The sequence below is a fragment of the Leopardus geoffroyi genome, chromosome A2 (genome assembly GCF_018350155.1).
Source record: "Leopardus geoffroyi isolate Oge1 chromosome A2, O.geoffroyi_Oge1_pat1.0, whole genome shotgun sequence".
Taxonomy (NCBI): domain Eukaryota; kingdom Metazoa; phylum Chordata; class Mammalia; order Carnivora; family Felidae; genus Leopardus; species Leopardus geoffroyi.
Window position 1 is genome coordinate 38,767,031 of NC_059331.1, and position 14,130 is coordinate 38,781,160.

General features: G+C 42.6%; 1 protein-coding gene across 1 annotated transcript in view; it reads right to left on the minus strand.

Annotated features, from left to right (window-relative positions):
• The window catches only part of FOXP1 (forkhead box P1), a 507,364-nt gene that overhangs the window by 380,728 nt on the left and 112,506 nt on the right, over nt 1-14,130 (minus strand). Inside the window, exon 2 of the mRNA XM_045493547.1 lies at nt 4,754-4,850. The gene's annotated coding sequence lies outside the window, so the exon portion shown is untranslated. The remainder of the gene's footprint in view (nt 1-4,753; nt 4,851-14,130) is intronic.

A 14,130-nucleotide genomic window follows, 5' to 3' on the forward strand; every position in this document is an offset into this window, starting at 1 on the left:
CGATTTTTTTTTTTAATACTGCAAGAAAGTGCAATCTGAGTTTGTCACTGTACCTCCCAAAACCCTTTGCTGTTCTTTCTACACCAACAGCATCATTACTGTTCCAGACTCTGTGCAAAGCACTGTACAGGTATCATCTCATTTAATCCTTGCAATAATACTAGGAAGTAGGTAACGCTATTACCCCGGGTCAGATAAGTGAGAGGCCAGAAAGAGGAAGAGAAAGTAATTTGTTCAAGGGCAAAGAGCCAGTGAACCAGGGTGCTGGGATTTGATCTTGGAATCCAATGTCCTTAATTAACCTGTACCACCCACAATACGCTTTAGGCCCAAATGGCAAATGATTCTGTCTTCACAGGGAAGATGATGTATAACCCTTTCTGCATGGGACACACAGAGGATCAACGACTTGTTTCGTAGAGAGTGGAAACCTTCCAGAGAAAACCCAAGGGCAGTATTCTATTCCTACAATAAAGGTGATGTGTGTGGTTTTATTTCTTCTCTTCCTCTCTCACCCAGATGCGGTCCTCTTAGGTATCATGAAAATACAGAAATTCACAGGGAAATCCCCAAATGGGCTCTATTTCAACAACTGCTAACTGCGAACATGTCTACCATACGCTGGATACTGTCAGCAGCCAAAGAGACATGCTGAATTGGGCAGATCTGCCCTGAGCACATCACCTGGCAAACAGGTAGATGCAGAAAACACAAGAGGCTTGGAGCGAGGACAGGAAGAAGGGGCAGGAGGGAAATCTTTAATGTGAGTGTTCCGGGCAGACCTCTCCAAGAAGTTGACGTGTGAACTGGGCAATAAGGAATGAGAGAGTGAGCGTGTGAAACACAGGGAGTGTTCCAGGTAGAGAATACCACAGCACAGAGGCAACGGAGATTTGAGGGCATCTGAGCACGGCAATGGTGCCTAAATGAAATATTTGAGACCATATAGCAAAAGCTCAAGGGTGTCAAGAGTCTCTTGAACAGGGAACATCTTCGAGCCACTATTTCCAGAACATCAAGTGCTGCTCAACAAACAGCCGTCACTGAGACACCGGGGTGGCTCGGTCGGTTAAGCATCCGACTTCGGCTCGGGTCATGATCTCATAGTTCACGGGTTCGAGCCCCACGTCGGGCTCTGTGCTGACAGCTCAGAGCCTGGAGCCTGTTTCAGATTCTGTGTCTCCCTCTCTCTCTCTGCCTCTCCCCCACTCACACACGGTCTCTCCCTCTCTCAAAAATATATAAGACATTAAAGAAAGAAAAAACAGCCACCATCAACTAGGTACCACCAATTCTCAATCTCTGGGACACACTGCCAGTGGGGCCATCCATGGACACAGCTGCAATCCGTGACGCAGTCATGCAGCAGCTTTGGTAAGGAGCTGACACTGTTCTTTGAGGGCTGTTCCCAAGAAGATCTGTGGGGGACCAGGGCCTGCCCTGCAGACTCAGCATGGAGGCAGGGCCCGGGATGAAACAGGGCAAGATCGGCATCGTGTAGGATCAGCCTGCATGAGTGAAACCCTACAGAGTTTCAGATTATCATCAGCAATACCAACTTGAAAGCAGTTAGCGAATTCTGCTTGCTAGGCAGGCCCACTGTCTGAGTAAGTAAAAAACGGAATAGAAAAAGAATTGCACGCCTCTCAGGGGAAATCGTCAAAAGGGGACCCAGAGATCTAAGTTCTGTTAGCAGGCCGGTCCAACAGCATGCATGGCTGCAGGGCCCTTGAAGACAGGCATCAAAGCCACCTCCCAAGGCTCGACTTAAACTTGTAAGAGAAAACTGGGTTAGAAGCAATGGATTGTGAAACACATACTGTCCACAAGTAAGACGATGACCAATGAACCAGGCACACGACAGTAAAAACTGTTCAAAGATCGGGATTTCTACCACATCATCCAGGCTGTGTAGCACAATGCTGGCATTCATGACCCATCAGGATCTGTGCTAAGCTCTATAGAAGCATCACCTCACTAGATTTTCACAGGAAGCTCGTTCCCGGTTTTATCCCCAACTCCCAGATGAGGAGGCGGGGGCGCAGAGATGTTAAGTAACTCGCTCAACATCATTCAGTCACTCCGTAAACGCAAAAGGTGACATTCGGTTCTAGGCTGATCTAAACTTCAAAGCAGACCACCACACTGCTCTCCTACGTCCATAAACGGCATTCGATAATGTTTGTGAATGCATCAACTACCACGATTCAGGAGAATCTGTCACAGGCTGGTCCAGGCAGAGACTACAGAATGAAGTGTGGGAAAGTCTCATTCTACTTATTCTATGAGATACAACTTTTCTAAAATTTTTGGAAATCTTTATTTATTTTTGAGAGAGAGACAGAGTGTGAGCAGGGGAGGAGCAGAGAGAGAGGGAGACACAGAATCGGAAGCAGGCTCCAGGCTCTGAGCTGTCCGCAGAGAGCCCGACGCGGGGCTCGAACTCAGGAACCGTGAGATCATAACCTGAGCCGCAGTCAGATGCTGAACCGACTGAGCCATCCAGGTGCCCCAGAGATACAACTTTTCATATGAATAACATACAGGCCAATCTGAATTAGAAAAATTGGACAGGGGTGACTTACTTGTCTTCCCCATTATCCTAGGTAAGTATTCAGTAGAGATGGGGGGGCCAGCAAATCACAGAGATACAGAGTGGACAGCACTGTCCCTGTTTTTGAGGGACAGTGCAGCCATCAGCAACATCCCCTGCAGACAATGGCATGAAGACAAATGGAATGTAAGCTTCTATGTCACTAGCACCTCAGGCTTGTACTCAAGCTTTTACAGAAGCTTATATCCAAAGGACACAAAATTCATTACAAAATTCTTGAGTTTAAATTTTGGTTGATAGCTCTCTTGGGAAAAAAATCCATTTCTCAGATTTGCCACGGCACTTTCAGTAAGAATATTATGGCCCTAAAATATTTACTGGGGTATGTATCTCCAGTGAGAATCAAGTAAGCTTAAATTCAAACATGTAAAATTCAAATTAGAGATTATACACACAAGTCAATGGATGACAGAAGACATTCACCGAAAAGAAACAAAAATTAAACCTGTAAGAAAAATTCACATTGTGGTTTTGTAGAAGTAATTATAATTGTTGTTCAGTAAGCAATGACCTTTTTCTTCCTTACTAGGAGAACAGGGAATTTATCTGGACATCAAATTTCTCAAGTCTAAGGATACACTTCCCTTATGTCCTTAACGTTAGGGGCTGTTAAAAGGCTTAAGTGGAAGTCATTAAGACTTCATGGAAAATTGTGTAAAGAGGTCTGCTTCAGCTGAGAGGCTAATTTTTTCATTCCTTGCATTTCTGCCTCTCTTCAGGCTGTAGAGGCAATGGCTGGAAAGCCAGCAGCCATCATGTGAGCTTGAAAACAAAACAACCCTTGAACAGGCAGGCGGAGCAGAAAGACAGACAGCACTAACTGCTCTCCTCCCGATACCTTTTATCAGACGGAATATGCAATAACGTTTTTAAACTTAGATGCATCTCTGCTAGTAGAAAACAATTCTTAAATGATATGATGATATGAAAACATGTCTGAAGACGATCCCGTTTTTCCTCTCAGGAAAAAAGTGAGAAAATTCATGAACTGGAATTGTGATTCACCAAGCTGTTTAAGTATGACTTTCCCTCTTAATTACAACCACGAGTCCAGGAAGCATATTTGCCGAACCAGTCTCTATGTTGTGACATGCAACACTTGTGAAATTCAAACATAGCTGGAGACATCCAAAGCATTATTGTTTATTAAGGACCTTATTAAAGGTGGAAGATCTTAAACCACTTTCAGAATCTGATGATTAAAAGAAATTTAATCGTTGTTCATTGGCATTTGATCTTTAGCCTGCCATAATCTACCCATAGATCCCTTCATCCATATTTGATACTCAAGAGACATTTCAACAGCTTGTCCATCAACTGCAGAGGGGAAGGAACGTACAGAAAAACCACATTACTTAGAAAATAAAAGAGCTTTCCCCCACACTCATTTAGCTCATGAAAGCCCAATATGATTAAAAGGGTGAAGAAGGCAGACTCCACTCCGTGAACCAGAATGACTGTAGAGAGCCATCCAGTATACTTTGTAAGGAGTTTCGAAATTTTCAAAGTGCTTTCATATACATTATATCTTGTTTCATCCTTAAAACTACACCCTGTGTGGTAGGAAGGGCAGGTATTTTTTTTATTATTATTATTCTCGTTTCTTCTCGATAAATGGTTTGCTCGAGATCAGAGGAACCGCTACCCAGGGAGGTATCCTCTTTACCTTTTTTGATGCTTAGGTGAGGGGTCAGCAAACTACGGCCTTTGGGCCAAATATGGCCCAGTGGCTGTTTCTGGAAACAGTTTCACTGAACCAGTCAAACCCATTTGTTTACATATTGTGCATGGATGATTGGGATGGCACATCGGGAGAGTTGACCACAAAGCTGCAACAGCCACTGTGTGGCCCACGAGGCTGCCAGTGCTTATCATCTGGCTGTTTTAGAGACAAAATCTGCACTCCCTGTATCCGATCACCTTTCCACGAATATGATCCAGGTTACAGATCCTACTCTTGTAAGCCAGGAAGCTAGCCTGGAGGACAACAAACCTATTATTGCTGGCTGTAGAATTCTGGCTTAATAATGACTCATTCCATTACCTTCTGAGAAATTACCACATGTTCTACGGGGCCGCCTGCAAAGATGGACCCCAATTCTTAAGCGGGATGCAACAGTAGTAATGTTTGCCACTTACCCTGAGCTTCTAACGAGTCTCACAGCCATAAAAAGCTGGGGGGGTCACTGGTTGGAGGCAGGCATAATGCCACAGGACTGCAACACACGGAGGGACACTGAAAGCAGAGAGAAGAGGAGAGGTTTAACTGAAGAGTCCCAATTTTTTTTAATGTGTACTTATTTTTGAGAGAGGGAGGGAGAGACAGAGCATGAGTGGGGGAGGGGCAGAGAGAGAGAGAGACACAGAATCCGAAGCAGGCTCCAGGCTCCGAGCTGTCAGCACAGAGACCTACGAGGGGCTTGAACTCACGAACAGTGAGGTCATGACCTGAGCTGAAATCTGACGCCGAACCTACTGAGCCACCCAGGTGCCCCGATTGTGATGCTTCAAAAGCCAGGCATTCACAGGAGCCTCGGGTATTCCTTGCGGACACGCAACTTTAACATCCAATATGCAATCACGTATCTAAGCGTCTATTTTACCTTGCCCCTTACAGAATCGGCGTTTCATTTGCTCATACGCTGAATTCAGTATCAGAGAACACAGGAGAAGGAAGCAAAATGGTATGCAGCTGGGGAAACTGTCACCTGTAAAGGCACTGACATTTATGTACAAGGAAGGGTTCCTTTAACGCCCGTCCTCTTTTATTGTTTAGGATAAATTCTCATAATGAGCGCGTTAACCTATCCTGAGAAATAAGGGCCAGGTGGATCCCTGAGTTCAAATGTGGATTCTGCCTTGGGTTTGAGTCTTTCAGTCTCTCCCAATGCATCTAAGCAGAAACGACACGTGGAAATAAATATATGTGGGCACACATGCACACAAGGACCCTGTTTAGGGGAAAGAAAAAAAAAAAAGGACAAGCTATCTCGCCTGGCAGCCAAACACCAAACCTTACTTGCCGCAGCTCATGGCTCTTTTTCCAGCTGCATTTCAAATGCACAACAGGGAGGCCGTGACACGGCCTCCTCATGGCAACAGCCAGCCTGTGTACGTGCACACGGGTGGAGGCTGTGAGCTTTCACGGCTTGGTGAGGTTATGAGTAGAACACTGACCGAGTCCAATTCCAAGTAAGCTGAAATTGCTGACAGATAAGTCAACTCATCCTCAAGCAGTTTCAGAGAGATTTTATGAATAGCAGCCGGTAGCAAGGTTTTGCACGCCAGGCCTTTTCTGCATAGATCCTGGGGACGATAATGCCACCTATGCAGCCCTCAAGGTGACAGGAGCCACCGTAACACGGGGGACCGGAACTCCAGAATGAGTAGAAAGCCTGAGATCCGCCGCATGCACGTGTGCCGTTCTCTCCCAACAGCCAACTCAGACAAAAATCCACGAGCGACACGTCTTCTAAGTCTCATCAGAGAAGCTGAAACTGAAAAGGAGGTGTATGAAGTTCTCGTGATTTGAATAGTCACGTCGTAGCTCCGGAAACTATGTGGGCTGTCTGTCTACCAGAGCTCGGAAGAGGGTTAAGGGCTGGTGTTCTCAGTGAGCAACTCTTCTTGGTAAGAGATGAACTCAGGCCAGAGGGGTCCACGTGACGTGTCCTAGGTTTGCACTGCCTACGTGAGCGTAAACCGTTTGCCAAATGTATCACGGCTTAAGCATCTTCCTTCTTCGATGAATTGAACATGCTGCGTTAGCAACCTCGCTCTTCAATGAGGCAGCTTAAGTGCAGGGTAAGAACGCATCAAAAATATTTTTAAAGATGATTTCAGTTGGCAAAGGCTGTAATCGTTCAAACTTAATTGGTGAACTCATTAATGAGCAACTGCCACCACAAGAAAGAGGGCCATTGTCATCGACTTATCAGAGCAATGAGATAACGAAGTTAATTACATTGTTTTCAGGGGGTTTACACTTGCTTCCTTTTAAAGTCTACACTTCCCAAACATTTGTTCTGACACTCCATGTGTTTGCTCCCCTTTTTAAAAAACCTATCAGCCGTGAGCTCCTCAAGGAAAAGTCGGCAGATCACAGCCCTAACATCAGGGCAAAGCAACTGGAAAACTTTTCTACCCTTTATTATCTACTTGTAAAATGTTATAAGCCTGTAAACTAGTTAATTTATGAGCCGTGTTAATAATTTGCTCACACTCGATCGCAGGTTTCGCAAACACCCTTTCCAGGGATGGAGGCGGATAATTTGTGGGTCCGGCTTCTCTCCTAAGGGGACACTAACTAATTTGACACAGTAACATGACATAGATGGTGGGGCACACTAATGACCACACTCCAAGACGTGGCTGTCAGCCTGTCGCTCCAGTGAGAAGCAGCTCGCCTTCGCTGCTGCTCAGTACACGATGCTCAACTAATTATTCAGACAGGGACATTAATGAGAACCCTCGTGTTTATTTTCAACATACTAACCAGCGCTTAGCTTCCATTTGTCTGATATGGTCACTGATAAAATGGGTTTCATGAATAGTAAATGTGAACTCCAATACAACAAAGAAGCACTGGAGAAAAAGGAATAGCTGACTGGAAAACTATCCTTGTCGACTCGAGTTGTTTTCTGCCTCGAATGTCGCCAACGACAAAGTGACAGGTACTAGGAAAGGCCAGGAGTACCAGGAAAGCTAAAAGGAGTATTTTTAACCACATACGTCCAGGTACAATCTTGACTTTGACCGAAGCCACTGGATTGCAATATGGTCAAGAGCAACTTCGATCTGAAATAAATTTCACTAAATTTATGACACTGAATACATTTTTTTGGAAGTTGTTTTTCCATGGAATGACCAAAAAGTTTATTAGCTTATATGTGCTTTTTCAACATTAGAAAGGTTTGATCTTTGGTGAAACTACCTCAAATGTGATCTTTACAAACATCACTAAATGCAACCCTCGTTTTTGTTTGTTTGTTTGTTTGTTTTAAATCTATTGGGAAACCGTACCTACTGAGGGTTTTTTCAGAAGTGTTCTTCAACATCCTCTTATACATCCTATTTCTAGGCTACTAAACCTTGCAATCAAGTTCTTTCTACTTTACGTTAAATTTCTATTTGGGTATGATAAATGTCCTTCATTTTATGGTTATTATATTCCTAAAATATTCATACAATCATAATTTAAAATGAGTAACTTTAAAAAAAGGTATGCTTATATCTACTAGAGGTATGGAAAAACTGAAAACACTCCTGATGTGGTTCATTGGAAGACGTGCACTTTGAATTAAGTAACAGTGGTAGTATTTCAACAAATGTTCTCTCTGGCATCTTGATAAGGAATTCTACTCAATACTATGTATGACTTCTGATTTTATAGAACAGCAAAATAAGTAGGAGTCCACAGAGATCTCTTTGGGAATGAAAATGTCATCGAGTGCAAAATTTGAAGAAGTACGTATTTCTAAACTTACAATAGATCTGTGATTTTAAAAAGTCAAAATACATAAATCGCACCTAACATGTGAGAAGCAGATTCAGATTCCAGGCTGAGTTTTAAACATGTTTTTAAACCAGTATACAGATTCACTCTCTCATGGGCACTACTGTCTCCAAATGATGCTATTTCCAGGGGTACCTGACCTGTTAACAGATTCTCAGATTATTGGTATCTGTGCAGTTTAAATATGGTTAAGTATTCATCCTCCATAATAACCTAAAAAGGTGTGGCCAGTGTGTGGCACAGACCAGCCAGATGCCAATCAATTCATTTCTTCTTCCTGGATGCAGAGGAGGGATGTATTTCCCAGCTTCCTTTGCTGTTAGGTGGGGCCTTGTGACTAAGTTCTGGTGAAATAGATCAAAGTGGGTATGTTACTTTCATTCTGACCCTGAAGTTTCCTGAACATCACTAATGTCCTCCCTCCTCCCTTAACTGTGCACCCAGAGCTCCAGTGGAGAACTCCCAGTTCCTGCAGAGGGTGGAGTCAGTGGATGGAATTTGCCAAGGGCCCAGAAACACAATCCCTGTCCCTCACCAGCCAGCACCAGCCTGAGCTGCTTGGGAAGTAAAACTGCACCAAGTTAAGGCTCTGAGATTCAGGAATGTTTGTTATAACTACCGGCATCTCTTACCTGAATAAATAGAGCCTTCTAATTTCTCCCTGACTCCCAAGTCACACTTGAATCTCCAGGCCACTAAACCTAAACAGAAGCATGGTAAATCTGGAAAAATTCCAAACTTTTGCTGTGATTATTTGCTCCTCTAATTAAGCTATGAATAGAAAATGCATCAGGTGTACGTAGCTTTCCTTCTTAATCTCACAGCCCTGTCAGGAGGTCTGATCCCATTTTATAGATGCGAATACCAAGCCTCTAAGAAGTGAAATACAAGCAAACAGTGCAAATGTATACCCAGTTGACATTTTCCTAATTGAATGCCTCTTGCCTTTTAATATCTAAATTTTATAGAAAATACTTATTCATAAAGCAAACATTTTTAGCTCTTGCTTATAAAAGAAAAAGTTCTATGACATTCTCCAAAATTAAATAGAACATTTTTAATGAAATGTGTGATGGGAAGTGTCAAGTTACAATATAATTGGTATTGTGTCAGAAACTTCTGTAGAGGTTTTGAAAAAGGAGCAACAAAGGGGATGCGTCTCACATGATCTTGGTGAAAAGAAAAAGCCATATTTAAAACATATGTACATATTGTTATGCTGAGATCACATTGTTTGGTAATCAATTGTTTTACATATTTTTATATTTTTAATGTGATAGTAGAGATAGATAGATAGATAGATAGATAGATAGATAGATAGATAGATATGGCATTTGCTATGCTTTTGTCATATTTTAGAATAAGGATTGACAAACTTTTTCTGTAAAGGGCCAGAGCGTGAATACTTTAGACTAAGTTGCGAGAAGTTCTCTATTGCAACTAGTCAACAATGTCCTTGTAATAAGAAAGTAACCACAGTAAGTAACACAAATAGGTATGGTGTTCTGATAAAACCTTATTTGCAAAAACAGGTACTGGTCCTGAGAGCTGTATTCTGCCATCTCCTGTTTTAGAAAATTGATTGGTGGGGGAGGGAGTTTGCATACCGACACATAACATTATGATTTCTCCTACATAAAATAATGGGAAATAGTCTTGGGCTAGCATTTTCACCCACGGCATCTGATCGCCTTCCTTTGCCCAAGTTTCAAGGGATAGGTGGATGGCCGTGCTCAGTCTCCATGTGAGTTCTAACCCTGCGGTTCATTCTTCCCTCTAAGTCGTACACCTGTCAAAGGGCTCACTGCCCGTACAAGGCTCTTACAGGCATCCCATGCCTTTTAAACAAAATCCAAGTACTTCTGTGACAAGAAGAAAAAGCTGACGGTTCTGCCCAACCGGCTCAGTCAAGTCTCTGCATTAAGGTAATGCAGACAACAGCCACCTTAGAGTGACCTTATATTAAGGACTTCTTAACAATAATAAAAGAAAGCAAAATAAATAACATGTAGACTGAAAAGGTCACTAGGGGAATGAGTGCTAGGAGCAAGAAATGACACCTCTAAAGTTTCCAAATTAGGCACGAAGTCTTCCCAAATTAGAATCGAACACTTTTCCTGGTTTTATACGATGTACCTTGTTAACCAGTTTCAGAATAGGAGCTACGTGTCCAATGATAAAAAGCAAAACACAAAAAACAAAAAACAGAGATAATGTATCAAATGTATTGCCTTATTATTCTCTTAAGAATGTAAGGTTGTAACAAGGTTTTAGTTCAGCCTTTGTTTTTGTTTTTTTTTTTTTTTGTTTGTTTGTTTGTTTTTTGGGGTTTTTTTGGATGACAGAGTTCAGAGACATTCGCAGAGACACGCTTTTTTTTAAAAATCTCGGTTCCCCATTAATGTTTTATTGTAAGACTGAAGTGTGCAAGGTGGCTTTAGACATAAATGGACAAATTTTATGAATCTGTTCTACCTAAAATGTCAGAAACAACAGAACAAAAGCCAGTAAATGATAGACCAGTCTGACAAAGAACATTTTAGAGTCACTAAAAATGATAGTGGAAACAGGGAAATGTGTGCAAACGCTTGCTGTAATGTGATATGAAACAAGCAAGATAGAAAAACTGTACCAACTATATAAAAGTAGGTGTCAATAATGAAACAAGAAAAAAACAGTAAAACTAACAGTTGTGCCCTGGAGGAAATGGGACTAGGTGAGATTTTTTCTTCAGAATTTTTGTATGTTTGGTATTCAAAAACAAGCAATATCGAAAATATCGGTTATAGAATCTGAAAAAGTTCTCTGAACTTCAAAAAGAAACATCTGTTTTACATTTATACTCATTTAGCAGTGGCTTCTGATTGGCTTTTTTTCAGACCAGAAGTATCTTGAGAGCAGAGATTTGTGTTATCTCTCGTGTCCCAAACATAGGGTTTATAGCCCCTTACGCACTCAATTCAGATTCCTTGAATCAACTGAATGGTCTTACTTAAGTCCTTCCGATGGGATTACACGAGTAAATTAAATTTTTATACTTGAGCCCTTAAAAATATGTAAATAATTTTGTTTAAAGAAGTTGACTGCTTGTGGATCACAGCTGTCAGTAAACTGCCTGCTACATAATGACACTTTCTCCCCTCTCCTTTTGCCATGATGACACACGACAACTTGTCTTTTAATAACTTAAAACAATTCCGAGTCATTTGCTCATTAAATGCAAAATACATCTTGATCACCAAGCCTGGCATTTCATAAATATTTACCCCAAATGCACTGCCTGCTTTGCAGCTGGGACGGTAGGCTCCTGATTGACAAGTAACTTCTGGGCAGAAAAAGGGAGACCTCTCCCTCACGTCAGCGGGGAGAAGGGCACCGTGCTGTGTTCACACTCACTCTCCTGTGGAGGCTCTTCTCCCAACAGCCAAAAAACACACAGCAAGTGGGATCATCCTTTACTGTTTTCTCTCTCTCCATCCATCTATCTCTCAGACAGGAAGATACACACATGCATGCACACACACGCAAGCATATCCACCCTGCACAAACTCCCTGCTTGCATACTTTCACTGTCTCCCCAGTACTCTGAGAGTAAAGATCAAAACCCTTCCCTTGACCTTTATAATGCCCTCATAATCTGGCTGCTGAAGACCTCTCCACCGGCCCAGCCAAGCTTCTCCCTGAGTTGGAAGGAGAGCAAGAAGGGAGACAGATGACTATAAAGATTTCAGCTTCTTTCCTGAGAACCACCATGGTCAGCAAGACAATACGAGAAGAAATATATCTTTACTTAAAAAAATAGGGCATCACAAAGTAAATACTTAAGTACATATTTTCATCACTTAATGCATCATGAAAAATTTCCCCTATCACCTTCTGGGCAAAAATAAACCGAGATCAGTACACACACACAAAATCAAAGTCTTCAAAAGCAACTTTAGTTTTCTCCTTAAAACCTAACTCTCGGTGCATAGGTGCTCTGCCAGCCAATACCAATGGCAAGTGGGGAAGGCTCAGGTGGTCCTCACCACGGGTGAACTCTTTTCTCCAAACCTGTCACCTCCAGTAGGAGAACAGAAAAAGCCACTTGCAGAGCATAAACAGGGCCTGTTATTCAAAAGCCAATCTGTGTATCGTCAGACTGATTTACCACTTGGGATAGAATATTTCATTGGATGGCGCAGGGAAAGCATGCTACGGCCTTGGCTCATCAACAAATCTCCCTGCCCAATCCCAGAGGAAGATGGGCTCTTGGTTGGGATTTAAATGAAAGATATTCTCCTCGTGACATGCCTCTGAGGGCTATCACTCTTCCTGATCTCTGGGAGAACAAGGGTATTTATTGATGAGCAGGCTACAAAAACAGAAGGTGCTATGCTTCTTTTTGATCAAAGCCCAGTGGCTAAAACCAAAGTAACATGTTGTTTGGGACTATCACATGATAACTAATTCCATTTCATTTTCTTCTTCCTGGGGACACAGGCGGATTACATTGCCCAATTTCCCTGGCATTTAGGTTGAGGCCACAGGACTGATTCCTGGTCACTCAGATGTGAGTAGAAACAAGGCGCATCACTTACAAGCATGACGAATACAGTTCCTGTCCCCCCAAAACTACAGGGACCCCACATTCCTTGCAGCAAGTGCAGAATGGGGGAGGCTGAGCAGACACACACTGATGTGAAAAGAGCCCCACATATACCTTTATCATGTTAAGTTTCCAAGATGTATGCACTGTTAGTCACAGAAGCTACAGGCACCCCACATCCTGTCTAGTACAGTTACACCTTGTGGCAGCTTTCATTAGGATTTACCTTAAATAAACACTTCGTTTGGGGTTTGTCTCCACTCCCCCCATCCGGATCCGTGGTACCATGCCTTATTATTCTGTGTATCCTTCTTTTAGAAAAGACCCACCACTACGTCTTCCAAAACTCTGTTGCTGATAAATGGAGTCACAGATCAGTATCAACGAAGAGAGAAAGCATTCACTTGAGATCTAGGTTTCCAGAACCCAACCATGGGCCAAACCCTGAGTCTGTAGCTGACATAGGTTGGAAGGGACACCACGAACATCTCTGCCTTCATGAGGCCCACAGTCTACTGGGAAACCAACACAAATGCATGGGAATAACCTAAGAAAAAATGGGCCCTATGCCCAAGAGGTCAGAAAAGGCTTCAGAGCATAAATTATCTATAAGCTGAAGATACTGAAGGGGAGGAGGACTGAGCCACGTAGCCGAGGCTGGGTGGAGGATGAGGAGAATCTTCCATCGGAGAATCGAATGGAACTCTTGGTCAAAGTAGATGTGAGCAAGCACAAACACTGGGCCCCAGAATAATCTTCTGTTTCTACAATGATTTTAAAAACATAACCTGGGAGAAAGAGGACTTCCAAAACAAAAACAAGGCCAAATATATTATTGAGTAATTCAGAAATAAAAAGAATATTATTACCCTTTGCTAGGTGTCTCAACGGTGTAACTTAATACAAAACACTTGTTTTTCTACCACTGACAGGGAGAAAGGAGAGGGGTTATCCACACTGAAATTGCTTTTCTAAATGATCTGAGAAAATTGGAACAAGAGAAACGAGACAACTCAGTTCACAGACCACAGCAGTACCTCTTAAAAATCCAACCACCTCCTCCTTTATAAATACCGTAGTTAGCCCTCAGAAAAACAGAGTGGGTTTTATTGATTATTTAGCTCCAGAAACTGACTAGGACAGAGCACTAGAATACGGTCAAAGGGGACGTGTTTTTCTTAGCACTGGGTGACCACTTGGCTGTACCTCTTTACTGGGTCCTGTCTTCCGGAGAAAGTCAACAGTGAGTATGGAGAAGTGGAAAGTCCTTTATGGCACTAATACCCTTACCAAGGGGCTCCCCAACCCCTGATGGAGGCTTGAGTCGTCATCAGAATCACCCGAAGGCTTGTGAAAACAGGACTGCTGGGCTCTAGCCCCAGAGTTCCTAATTCACTAAAGGCCGGGACCAGT